The following is a 14,428-nucleotide window of genomic DNA, read 5'->3' as shown; positions in this document are numbered from 1 at the left end:
ACAATGACTTTAAATTCTCATTAAAAGTATAATGAATATTATAAAGTAACTAAACCTTTAATAAATTCCCAATCTTAGTTACTTTAGGAAAATGTGAATATGGTGCTAACCCATGAAATTCACACTTTGTACCTTACCAAGTCGTTGGTGGAGCGTGTGTGGTTAACCGACACACTAACTTGGACTAGTAAGGATCACGAAGGGTGAGCGTGTGTGGTTAACCGGCATATTGATTAGGTGATAATATTAAGGGTACCAAGTGAATTTGCATGGTTATTCACATCTTGTTTTGTGATCCTCGGCATCCCAGTCACAAAACTTGAAGGGCACAATCGAGATTGAAACATGCCATTGAAAAGTTCAATGAATCTCAAAAGAATCTAGGAATTTCAAAACCAATTAAACCTAATAATTCATTTCGTTTTCATGGTGGAAATTGGTGAATCGTCATTCGCCTACCTTCAAATATGTTATAGCTTAGATTACGGCATCCCTCTTCTAAGTTATAATATATTGTGTTGGATCCTAGCTTTAATATTACATTTGGGTGTATTATTAAGGATTCGATATATCTAATCTAAACTTGTTTTCTTCTTTTCAGATGTCTTCCAACAACAATGCTTCGGGCTCTAACCCTACTAGCTCCTTTTCCCTCATGAACCTTTGTGGGAGGGTCATCTTTGACGGTTCCAACTTCATGGATTGGATCCGGAACATCAGGATGGTCACTCGTTACGAGGACAAGGAATATGTCCTCGATAAGGAGCTAAAGGAGCTTGATGATTCCACTGCTACTCCTGAGGAGGTCGTTGAGTATCAGGCACATGAAAGAGATGCCACCAAGGTGGCATGCATCATGATGGCCACCATGACAGCTGAACTCCAAAAGTCCTATGAGGACTATTACCCTTTTGAGATGCATCAGGATCTGATGGAAAGGTACCATCAGAGTGCTCGTCAAGAGCGATATGAAATAATCTCCTCCATGATCACTACCCGTATGAAGGTTAGCGAACCAATCACGAGCCACATGCAGAAAATGCAAAGGTATGTGGACCGTCTAATGAAACTGAATGTGAACTTCCCTGAGGAGTTGGCAATTGATATCATTTTGCACTCCTTGCCATCGTGTTATGATCAATTTCGTATGACATACCATATGAACAAGGAGGAAGTCACACTCAGTAAACTTCAAGGACTTCTGAAGACTGCCGAAAGTGGTCTTAAGAGTAAGTCGGTTACTACTCCTACTCCTACTACTACCCCTGTTTTGGCTATCGGGCAAGGCAAAGGGAAGAAGAGGAAGCACCCTTCGAAGGGTACCAAGGGAAAGTCCCTTGAAGGCTCCTCATCTGGAAACAAAGGTGGTTCTTGATGGGTTTTAGGTACAACAAATAAACTAGAAACAATTCCTAAGTTCACATGCAACCTACTTTGGATCTATGTTTTAACTATTGAACATACAACTTTGAATTGCAAAACAAGAACCCTAGAGGAGAGAGGCTAATTTCGAAATTAACAAACTAGGGTTTAGGGTTTACATACCTTTCAATTGTTATAGCAAACAATTGATAATCCCTTGATCTTGATCTTGATCTTCTTGGAAGCTTTAGCACCACAAGTGTAATGCCTCTAATGGAATCACACCCAAACTAGCAAGAAGGAAAGTAGAAGAGAGAGAGGAGAGGGAGTATGCAAAATCTCGGCCTTAGGGTTTCTTCAAAAGAAAGAGTGACCAAAAACATGAACCAAGAGGCTCCTTATATAGCTGAGGGATTTAGGGTTTAAGGGAAACCCTAGTTATCCTTTGCTTAGGGCCTAAGCAAACCCAAGGGCCTTATCCAAGCCCCTATGGACGAAATTATTAGGGTTTCCCCTAAAGATTTCGTCCACCCTCTTCCAAGGGGGTTCTAGAGCCTTCCACTCAACTATTAGATAATTGCAAACTAGTCCCTGCACCTTATAATTAATTCTTTTAACCCCAAAATCAATTCTGATTAATTTCTGGCTAACAATTAATTAAACATGATGATTTCTAATTAATATATTAATCCATTAACATATTAATAAATCATTTATATATATATATTAATTTATTAATCTTATAAATTAATATCTCTCCTTTCATAATTTCCTTGTCCAGTTGCTAGGTTGAGGGCAACCCAAAAGGACTGTGCTGCTATCAATTCAAGTGCATACCAATTATAGTTATGGGCTTAGACACCTAATCCAACAGTCTCCCACTTGGATAAGTCTGTAACTATAATTGCTAGTATGCCTTCTAAATTTGACCAGCAAATTGTAGCTTCCAAAAAGCTGATGCCGAACTCTGACCCAGTCAGTTATGTGTCCTAAGATAAGTGATCATATAACCCTTCGTTCTGCTTGATATCCCCAGACAAAAGACATGGAATGTAATCAATCTGTTTGTCCAGAATCTATGTTTCCCGATTCCTGATTTGTGATGATGTAGGACTTCTAATCGAACACATCAATTTAGTCCTGGCTGGGCCCAGCACATAAGTCAACACCAAATCATCGAGGGGCCCACATATATCGCTTTTCCTGTTAGGGCAAAAGGAACGAATAAACGTTGACTCATATGCTTGTATCTTTTACTCATCAAATTATGCATGACAATACGTTTTATAACACCAAGTTACTGATGCGTTTTCGTATCACCAATGCACAACCGACTTGTAAATTACAACTCATATATCTTCGTTTCAAGATTATAAGATATTATCATCTCAGTATTACTCGTGATGAATTCCATGAAGTAATACTCTGAGCGAGGGTTTATCCAATACTCAAATCTCAATTTCTGAGTACTCATGAACATTGCAGCAATTCTATTGCCATGTCTATCCTTAGACAATCTGCAATCCAATTCATGACAGTCTTAATTCACCACTTACTTCCAAGAGTACGAGTAACTGTGGAGTTTGAATAATCTCATTATTCAGGAAGTAAAACATGCAAAAATGAAACACAATAATAAACAATCGACAAAAGGTAGTAGCCAAACTTATAAATAATACTTTATTATTTAATCACCAAAAGTCAATTACATTTACTTTGTTACAAGTTTCAAAAACTAATCTAACTACTAAAACTAATATCATCTTTCAGTCCTATGCTCCGAGCATGCTGAATATGCTTAGCCCTACTCAGACCCTTTGTGAGAGGATCTGCTGGGTTATCTTCAGATGACACCCTCTTTACTATAAGATGGCCTTCTTCTACTCTATGTCTGATGAAATGGTACTTTCTGCCGATATGTCTGGTCTTACCATGATCTCTCGGTTCCTTTGTCAAGGCAACCGCTCCTTCATTATCGCAGAACAGTTCCATAGGCTCCTGGATGGTTGGAACAACTCCGAGATCCCCGATGAAGTTCCTCAACCAAGCTGCTTCTTTCGACGCTTCACTTGCTGCTATGTACTCTGATTCACAAGTAGAATCAACCACCGTATTTTGCTTGGAACTCTTCCAAGTAACTGCTCCTCCATTCAGTAAAAACACCCAGCCTGATTGAGAACGGAAGTTATCTCTATCCGTCTGAAAGCTGGCATCACTGTAACCATCTACTCTCAAAGTATCACTGCCACCAAGCACAAGGACCCAGTCCTTTGTCCTTCGCAAATACTTGAGTATATTCTTAACTGCTACCCAATGAGCTCTACCTGGGTTTCCCTGATAGCGACTGACCATGCTCAAAGCAAATGCCACATCAGGGCGAGTACATGTCATAGCGTACATGATCGATCCGACAGCGGAAGCATAAGGTACACGACTCATGTCATCTATTTCAACATCTGTACTCGGGCATTGAGTCTTACTCAATTTGGTATTGCTCTGGATAGGTAGCTCTCCCTTCTTGGAGTTTTCCATACTAAACCTCTTTAGTACCTTATCCAAGTATGTGCTCTGACTAAGTCCAATTAGCCTCTTCTTTCTATCTCTCAATATTCTAATCCCAAGAATATAGGCAGCTTCTCCAAGGTCTTTCATGGCAAAACACTTTCCAAGCCAAGACTTAACTTCTTTCAAGGTTGGAACATCGTTACCAATGAGTAATATGTCATCGACATATAACACCAGAAAAGTTACTATACTCCCACTAGCCTTGATATACACACAAAACTCATCTTCACTTCTAGAGAAACCAAACTCTTTGACTTTCTCATGGAAGCAAAGATTCCAACTGCGAGATGCTTGTTTCAGTCCATAAATGGATTTCTCAAGCTTGCACACTCTATTGGGGAACTTTGCATCAACAAAACCCTCTGGCTGACTCATGTAAACATCTTCAGCCAACTTCCCATTAAGGAAAGCAGTTTTGACATCCATCTGCCAGATTTCATAATCATGGAAGGCAGCTATGGCGAGCAATATCCTAATAGATTTAATCTTAGCTACTGGTGAGAAGGTCTCATCATAGTCAACCCCTGGGGTTTGAGTGAAACCTTTTGCAACCAGTCGAGCTTTGAATGTGTGCACATTCCCATCCATGTCTGTCTTCTTCTTGAAGATCCATTTGCACCCAACTGTCTTGCGACCTGGTGCACTATCAACCAAATTCCAAACTTGGTTGTCATACATGGACTTAATCTCGCTGTCCATTGCCTCTTTCCACTTGGAAGCCTCTAGGCCTGCCATTGCTTCCTTATAAGTGACTGGTTCATCTAAGTTTACCAGTGTTCTGTCACTTATGAATGTGTCACCATCTGAAGTAATATGAAAACCATACAACTCAGGTGGCACACTCACCCTAGTGGATCTTCTAAGAGGTAATGAGTTATCAATTGGTTCAACAGGAACTGTTTCCTCTGGTTGAATGCTAGTGTCATCTAAGGTTCCTTCATTGGCTGACTCTTGAATTTCTTCAAGGTCAATAGTGCTCCCACTGTCCTCTTTGAATATGAGCTCTCTTTCAAGAAAGACTCCTCTTCGTGCTACAAAGACCACGTTCTCACTAGGCCTGTAGAACAAATATCCAAAAGACTGCTTTGGGTAACCAATGAAAACACATTTCTCACTTCTAGCTGCTAGCTTGTCGTGAGTCTCTCGTCTTACGAAAGCTTCACAACCCCAGACTTTAATGTGTGCTAACGAGGGAACTTTCCCTGTCCACATTTCGTGAGGTGTTTTGGCAACCTTCTTTGTAGGGACAAGATTGAGGATGTGAGCGGCTGTCTCTAAGGCATACCCCCAGAAGTGAATAGGAAGCGAAGCCCGACTCATCATAGAACGAACCATGTCTAGCAAGGTTCGATTGCGCCTCTCAGCTACACCATTTAACTGTGGTGTCCTAGGAGGAGTCAATTGTGAGACTATCCCACATTCTTTCAGATAGTCGTTGAACTCGATACTAAGATACTCCCCGCCTCTATCGGATCTAAGTATCTTTATCTTTCTGCCCAATTGATTTTCGACTTCATGCTTAAACTCTTTGAACTTTTCAAAAGTTTCTGACTTATGCTTGATCAAGTAGATATATCCATATCTGCTATAATCGTCAGTGAAAGTCACATAGAATCGATTAGCATCTCTTGTAGTTGATCTGAATGGCCCACACACATCTGTGTGTATGAGATCCAACAGACCTTCACCTCTTTCACAAGACCCTGTGAATGGTGATTTTGTCATCTTTCCCAAAAGACAAGATTCACACATATCATCTGATTTTAGGTCAAATGATTCCAACACTCCATCCTTTTGGAGTTGGGCTATGCGTTTCTTGTTAATGTGTCCAAGACGACAATGCCACAAGCATGCCTTGTCTACACTATTAGACAAGTCAATATTAAGTACACTATTTCCTAGGCTATCAACACAAGTCACTGTTTCATACACACCATTACAAGGCAAAGCTTCAAACATAAAAACACCATTCTTATAAACAGAAATTGAACCATTCAAATCATTAAAAGAATATGTAAAACCTTGTCTGAACAATGCATGAAATGAAATAATGTTTCTCGTCATCTCAGACGAATAGCAACAATTTATTAAATCTAATCTAACATCATTACTAAGCAGAAGCTGATAAACTCCGATCTTGGTTACTGGTGAAGATTTTCTGTTTCCCATGATCAAGTTTATCCTTCCTCGCTCTATCTCCTCACTTTCCTTTAGTCCCTGCAAATCAGAACAGATATGAAAACCACATCCTGTATCAAGGACCCATGAACGAGAAGATAATGAGTTATTAGCAGAAATAGTGTAAATACCCGCCGAAGATGGCTTCACTTTGCCATCCTTGATATCTTGCAGATATTGTGGGCAAGATCTCTTCCAATGCCCCTTTTGATTGCAGTAAAAGCAAACGGCCTCTTTTGGATCAGAAACATGGGGAGTGGAACCATTGGGCTTAGCCTTTGGGCCATTACTAGACGACCCAGCTTGAGCCTTGCTCTTCCAGTTTTGCTTGGGAGGACCTTTCCTCTTTTTCCCCTTTCCCTGTCCAATAGCCAACACAGGGGCACTTGTAGGCGTGGAGGGTATACTTTTACCCTTCATCCCTGCCTCAGCTGTCTGCAACAAGTTGTGCAATTGGGCCAAGGTCTGCTCAGTATTGTTCAAATGGTAAGTTAGAATAAACTGACCATAACATTCAGGAAGTGAGTTCAAGACCATGTCAATGGCCAATTCCTCATCAAAGTGAATATTGAGCTTGACCAAACGCTCTATGTAGCGTTGCATTCTTTGCACATGTGACACTACCGACTCCCCATCCTTCATCTTGCAAGCCATGAGTGACTTGACTACTTCGAACTTTTCTTGACGAGCTCGCTTATGGTACTTTTCCATAAGGTCCTTGTTCATCTCGAAAGGCCAGTAGTCCTCATAGTACCTCTGCAGTTCTGGGGATATAGTTGCCACCATGATGCATGCCACTTTGGTAGCATCATCGTAATGTTTCTTGTAGGCAGCAAGATCTTCAGGAGTAGCTTCATTCTCATCAAGCTCTTTCAGCTCCTTTTCAAGAACATATTCTTTGTTCTCGAAACGAAGAGCCATCTTGATGTTGCGCATCCAATCGTTATAGTTTGAGCCATCCATAATGACTTTGGAGCAGATATTGAGCAAAGAGAAGTTTTGGTTGGAGGAGGATGAAGCAGAAGTGTTTCCAGGAGTAGACATCTGAAAAGAAAGAAAGTTTTAGTTAGATTTCAAGATACCTTAATAGAATAACCCAAAGATATAATATCAAGGTTAGGATCCAACTATGAAGATTCACAACTTAGAAATGGGATGCCGAGATCCAAGTGCAAATTTCATAAAGGTAGGTGAATGACGATTCACCAATTCCACCATTAGACGAAACAAACGAAGTGAAATTCCTAATTCTTATGAGATACATTGAAACTATTCAATGGCATGTTTTAATCTCAGATTATGCTCTTCTATTTGTGACTGGGATGCCGAGGATCACAAACAAGATGTGAATAACCATGCAAATGTGCTTGGTAACCTCATTGTCTTTATCATTAACTATTGATGTGCTGGTAAACCACACACGCTCCATCAAAATGACAATTATGAGATACCCATTACTACTCTTTATTAGTGCCTTTTAGTGTGCTGGTTAACCACACACGCTCCACTAACTACCAATAAAGCATAATGTGCAATTTCATGGATTAGCATACTTTTCACATTTTTCCTAAAGTAACTAGAGTTGGGATTTTGAAAATAATGTTCTAGTACTTTCTTTAATATCATTATACTTTTAATGAGAAGTAGTTGTCCTATCAAATCCGTTCTGCTAACGACCCTCCACTAATCAAGGAAGCGGTGGGTGAGAGTGGACACCCATTCAACTACCATTTTATAGGCAGTTTCCTTATACCCCCCTTATAGATTAGCTTCGTGAATGAGGCATACTAGCGATTTGACTGACCATGTTCTTATACATATATAATATTAAACTTTTAATTATAATATATATAAGGTGTGTTTTAAAACATTTTAAAACTTCAAGGGTTTATAAATTTCGAAATTTAAGCTATTAAATTTAAATTTAAATAAACCAATTAACTAGATTTAATATTTATCTTTTAATTAACTATTAATCAAATTATTAAATCTTGTAAGGATTATCTAATTAAATTAATCCATTAATTTAATCTTAATCCTTATCCCTCTAAATTTCGAAAATTAGGGTAAGGATAATTATCCAATTAATCTAATTAAGTAACAATTATCCAAAACAAGAAACCCTAGTTATCCTCTAGCATATTTCGAAATTTACAAGGGAGGAGGCTAGGGTTTTCAAAACCCCAACCCTAATTTCGATTAGGGTTCTTTGGAGGCTAGGGTTTTCGAAAAAACCCTTTGATCCAAAACCCTAGAAATCGAAAATTTGGCCTTTAGGGTTTAATAGCTATAAACCCTAATTTGCAATTCAACAATTGTAGCAATTTAATTTAAAACAATAATGGCTCTGATACCACTGATGGGTTTTAGGTACAACAAATAAACTAGAAACAATTCCTAAGTTCACATGCAACCTACTTTGGATCTATGTTTTAACTATTGAACATACAACTTTGAATTGCAAAACAAGAACCCTAGAGGAGAGAGGCTAATTTCGAAATTAACAAACTAGGGTTTAGGGTTTACATACCTTTCAATTGTTATAGCAAACAATTGATAATCCCTTGATCTTGATCTTGATCTTCTTGGAAGCTTTAGCACCACAAGTGTAATGCCTCTAATGGAATCACACCCAAACTAGCAAGAAGGAAAGTAGAAGAGAGAGAGGAGAGGGAGTATGCAAAATCTCGGCCTTAGGGTTTCTTCAAAAGAAAGAGTGACCAAAAACATGAACCAAGAGGCTCCTTATATAGCTGAGGGATTTAGGGTTTAAGGGAAACCCTAGTTATCCTTTGCTTAGGGCCTAAGCAAACCCAAGGGCCTTATCCAAGCCCCTATGGACGAAATTATTAGGGTTTCCCCTAAAGATTTCGTCCACCCTCTTCCAAGGGGGTTCTAGAGCCTTCCACTCAACTATTAGATAATTGCAAACTAGTCCCTGCACCTTATAATTAATTCTTTTAACCCCAAAATCAATTCTGATTAATTTCTGGCTAACAATTAATTAAACATGATGATTTCTAATTAATATATTAATCCATTAACATATTAATAAATCATTTATATATATATATATTAATTTATTAATCTTATAAATTAATATCTCTCCTTTCATAATTTCCTTGTCCAGTTGCTAGGTTGAGGGCAACCCAAAAGGACTGTGCTGCTATCAATTCAAGTGCATACCAATTATAGTTATGGGCTTAGACACCTAATCCAACAGTTCTATCACTCCTTCTGCCATCCCTAAGGATGCTGAATGCTTCTACTGTCAAAATAAGGGGCACTGGAAGCGAAACTGCCCAAAGTACTTGTAGGATGTCAAGGATGGGAAAGTGAAACCATCTCATGCAGGTATTTACACTATATTGTCTAATAACTCACCATATTCTAATTCTTGGGTTCTTGATACAGGTTGTGGTATTCACATCTGTTGTGACTTGCAGGGCCTAAGAAGAAGTGAGGATGTGGAGCACGGAAAGATAAACTTAATCATGGGGAACAAGAAGGTTACACCTGTTGCCAAGATTGGAGTTTATACTTTGTTGCTAGATAGTGGGTTAAAGTTAGATTTGAATAAATGTGTGTACTCGTCTGAAATGGCGAGGAATATTATTTCCTTTCATGATTTGTACAAACAAGGTTTTACCTTTTCTTTTGAGAATGAAGTTGGTAGTATTAATGATTTCTTTAATAATGTTCTTTATTTTAAAGCATTACCTTGTGATGGTGTGTATGAAGCTATATCGGTTGTAGATAATTTAGGAAATAATGTATTATGTATTGATTCTTCTACTAGCTTGGATAAAGAATCTTTGTGGCATTGTCGTCTTGGACATGTAAGCAAGAAAGGCATAGGCCAGCTCCAAAAGGATGGAATCTTGGAGTCGTTCGACCTCAAGTCGGATGATAGTTGTGAGTCTTGTCTACTTGGAAAAATGACAAAATCACCCTTCACTGGTACTTGTGCAAGGGGTGAGGATTTGTTGGACCTTATACATACTGATGTATGTGGACCATTCAAAACCGCCACAAGGGATGCTAATCGCTATTATGTGACTTTTATTGATGATTTTAGTAGATATGGTTATGTCTACTTAATCAAACATAAGTCAGAAACTTTTGAAAGGTTTAAAGAGTTTAAACAGGAAGTAGAAAATCAATTGGGCAGGAACATTAAGATGCTTCGATCTGATCGAGGTGGTGAGTATCTTAGTACTGAGTTCCTCGACTATCTTAAGGAGTGTGGGATTGTCTCACAAATTGACACCACCCAGGACACCACAGCTGAATGGTGTAGCAGAGAGGCGTAATCGAACTTTGTTGGACATGGTTCGCTCTATGATGAGTCGAGCTTCGCTACCAATCTCTTTTTGGGGGTATGCCTTAGAGACTGCCGCCCACATCCTTAATCTAGTCCCTACAAAGAAGGTTGCCAAAACACCTCATGAAATGTGGACTGGGAAAGTTCCCAATTTGGACCATATCAAGATTTGGGGTTGCGAGGCTTTCGTGAGGCGCGAGACTCATGACAAGCTCGAACCTCGAAGTGAATGGTGTATTTTCATCGGCTACCCACAAAAATCCTTTGGTTACCTCTTCTACAGACCCAGTGAGAATGTGGTCTTTGTGGCTAGGAGAGGGGTCTTTCGAGAGAGAGAATTTATAAACCAAGGAGACAGTGGGAGGCAAATTGACCTTGAAGAAATTCAAGACTCAATTGGTGAAGGAACCTCAGACACTAGCGATCAACCTGAGGAGGAAATTCATGTTGATCCAGTTGACGAGTCTATACTTCCGAGGCGTTCCACAAGGGTTAGGAACACACCTGAGTTTTATTATGGATTTCATATTACTACGGAAGGTGATACATTTATCAGTGACAGTACACTGGTAAATCTAGATGAACCTAACAGTGTTAAGGAAGCCATGGCAGGTCCAGAGTCTGCTAAATGGAAGGAGGCTATAGACAGCGAGATACAGTCCATGTATGACAATCAAGTTTGGAACTTGGTTGACAATGTACCAGGCCGTAAGACAGTCGGGTGCAAATGGATCTTCAAGAAGAAGACCGACATGGATAGGAAGGTGCACACTTATAAGGTTCGACTGGTTGCGAAGGGTTTTACTCAGACTCATGGTATTGATTATGATGAAACCTTTTCACCAGTAGCAAAGATTAAGTCTATTAGGGTTATGCTAGCCATTGCTGCATTTCATGATTATGAAATATGGCAAATGGATGTCAAAACCGCTTTCCTTAACGGAAAGTTGGTTGAGGATGTTTACATGAATCAACCAGAAGGTTTTGTCAGTGCAGAGTACCCCAATAGAGTGTGCAATCTTGAGAAACCATTTATGGATTGAAACAAGCATCTCGAAGTTGGAATCTTTGTTTTGATGAGAAGGTCAAAGAGTTTGGTTTCTCAAGAAGTGAAGATGAGTCCTGCGTGTATGTCAGAGCTAGTGGGAGTATAGTTAGCTTTTTGGTACTGTATGTGGATGACATACTGCTCATAGGAAATGACATCCCAACCTTGCAGGAGGTAAAGTCCTGGCTTGGGAAGTGCTTTGCTATGAAGGACCTTGGAGAAGCTGCCTATATCCTAGGGATAAGGATATTAAGAGAAAGGAGTAAAAGACTAATTGGACTTAGTCAGAGTATCTACTTGGATAAGGTGTTGAAAAGGTTCAACATGCAGAATTCCAAGAAAGGAGAATTACCGATCCAAAGCAATGCCAAACTGAGCAAGGCTTAGAGCCCGAGTACAGAAGATGAGATAGCTGAGATGAGTCGATTACATTATGCTTCCGCTGTTGGCTCAATCATGTATGCTATGACTTGTACCCGTCCTGATGTGGCCTTCGCTTTGAGCATGGTCAGAAGATATCAGGGGAACCCTGGCAAGGCTCATTGGAATGCGGTAAAGAATATTCTCAAGTACCTGCGGAGGACTAAGGATTGGATCCTTACCCTTGGTGGGAGTGATGACTTGAGAGTAGTAGGGTATAGTGATGCTAGCTTTCAGACTGATAGGGATAACTTCCGCTCTCAGTCGGGCTGGGTCTTTACCTTAAATGGAGGGGCAATCACTTGGAAGAGTTCCAAACAGGAGACTGTAGCTGATTCGACTTGTGAATCAGAGTACATAGCAGCGAGTGAAGCGGCAAAGGAGGCGATATGGCTGAGGAACTTCATCGGAGACCTTGGAGTTGTACCAGCTATTAAGGAGCCTATGGAGATTTTCTGTGACAGCAATAGTGTGGTTGCCTTAGCCAAAGAACCAAGAGATCATGGCAGATCCCGACACATTGACAGAAAATATCACTTCATAAGACACAAGATAGAAGAGGGACTCCTCGTGGCAAAGAGGGTATCGTCAGATGAGAACCCTGCGGATCCCCTTACGAAGGGACTGACGAGGGTGAAGCATTTGCAGCATGCGAGACGCATCGGGCTGAGGGACGATATTAGTTTTACAGATTAGATAGTTATTACTAAAACTTGTAAAATGTAATCGACGTTTGATGATGAATAAAAGTTGTGATTTATTTATGAGTAAGGTGTTGCTATCATTGTCAATTATTTACTATTGTTTCAGCTTTGCATGTTTTGACTTCCAGAATAATAAGTTTATTCAAACTCTCCACAGTCGGTCATATGCCGGAAGTAGGTATGAATCAAGACTGTCATGAATTGGGATTGTAGATGACTAAAGGTGTTTAGCCATAGCAATGGTTGCTACAACATTCATGAGTACTCATAAGTTATGAGTATTGGAATAAACCCACGCTCACTTGTATCACTTCATGGAATTTATCTCGAGTGATCGTGAGACGGTAATATCATATAAGTCTTCAACCCTAGAGATATGAGTTGTTACCTATGAGTTGGTTGTGCATTGATTGCACGTAAACGCATCAGTAACTTGATGTTATAAAACGTGCCTTTGTGTGCAATTCAATTAGTAGAACAAGCATATGAGTCGAAGTTTATCTGTTCCTTCTAGAAATTGAAGCGATATCTGGGCCCCTCGATGATTTTGTTTTGACCTATGTATCGGGCCCGGTCAGAACTAAATTGATGTGTTCGATTAAGTTCTTTGTCAAACAAATCGGAAATCGGGAAACAAACTGTTGGACAATAAGTAAGACATTGTTCCATGTATTTGTCCGGCTGATATCATGAGAGCAGAGGATTATGTGATCACTTATCTAAAATGGCGCTTCATAGTTCAACAGAGTTTTCGAGAGCTACGATTGCCGGTTGGTTCCTGAAGCTATATAGGCAAATACAGTTATCAGACTTATCCAAGTGGGAGACTGTTGGATAAGGTGTCTAAGTCCATAACTTATTTGGTATATACTTGACCCGACCCGGCATGGTCCATTTGGGTTGCAGTTCACCCGAACTATTTATATGGATAACATTATGAGACGAGTATATTTGCGGCCTACTAATATATTATAAGTTATAATATATTAATATGAAATTGTATTAAAAGATCAATATTGATCTTAAATTAATTATGAATTAATTTAGTGATCATAAGGTGACTAATTAAATAATGGGCTATTGTATTTATATAGTGTGGGCTAACACTCGTAAGGAAATGGGCTAAGCTTGAATGGGAGTCCATGGATGATCCATGGAGCTTTTTAACCCATGGATCCTTGGAATAGGAAAAGACATGGGTTATTAGGGTTTGCATGGTTCATAACCCTAATCATTTACACTATATAAAGAGGCTTATGGTGCTTGAAAAGACACTATGTGTGTGTGCATAAGGTGTGGCCGATTTCTAGAGTATTAGAGTGCTCTCTCATAAGTTTTCCAAGTTTGTGGTGATTTGTGATTTCCATTTGAGGCATTCACATTATTGGTGCTTGGCTCTCAAACTCGCAAGGAATCAACTCACTAACAAAGGTATGTAATTCTTCTAGTATCTTTTATGTTTAAAAGTACCCCATGTATGCTAGATAGGTTATGAACCTTGGAAAATTATTTTGCATGTATTTTAGACAAACATAGATCCAAGGTTTCTAGGGTTGCATGAACACCTTAGGAGTGTTAGTTTGCTCAAAACCCAACAGGAAGGGCCTCAAAGGAGTTAGAGTCTTTAAATAGGGTTCAACCCCCCCCCCCCCCGAGATTAGGGTTTTGGTTCTAGGCCACTACACACTGTGTAGATCATTTAATCCCCGGTAATTGATTCCATCTTAGTGTAGGTAGGAGACTACCCTACGCCCCACGTAGGAACAAACTTCACCAATTCAAAGGCTTTTTAAAATAAGAAGGAAATTTACCTAAAATAATCGAGTG

Source organism: Lactuca virosa, chromosome 9 (genome assembly GCF_052849685.1).
Source record: "Lactuca virosa cultivar CGN04683 chromosome 9, Lactuca_virosa_CGN04683_v6, whole genome shotgun sequence".
NCBI lineage: Eukaryota > Viridiplantae > Streptophyta > Magnoliopsida > Asterales > Asteraceae > Lactuca > Lactuca virosa.
This window is presented reverse-complemented; position numbering follows the sequence as displayed.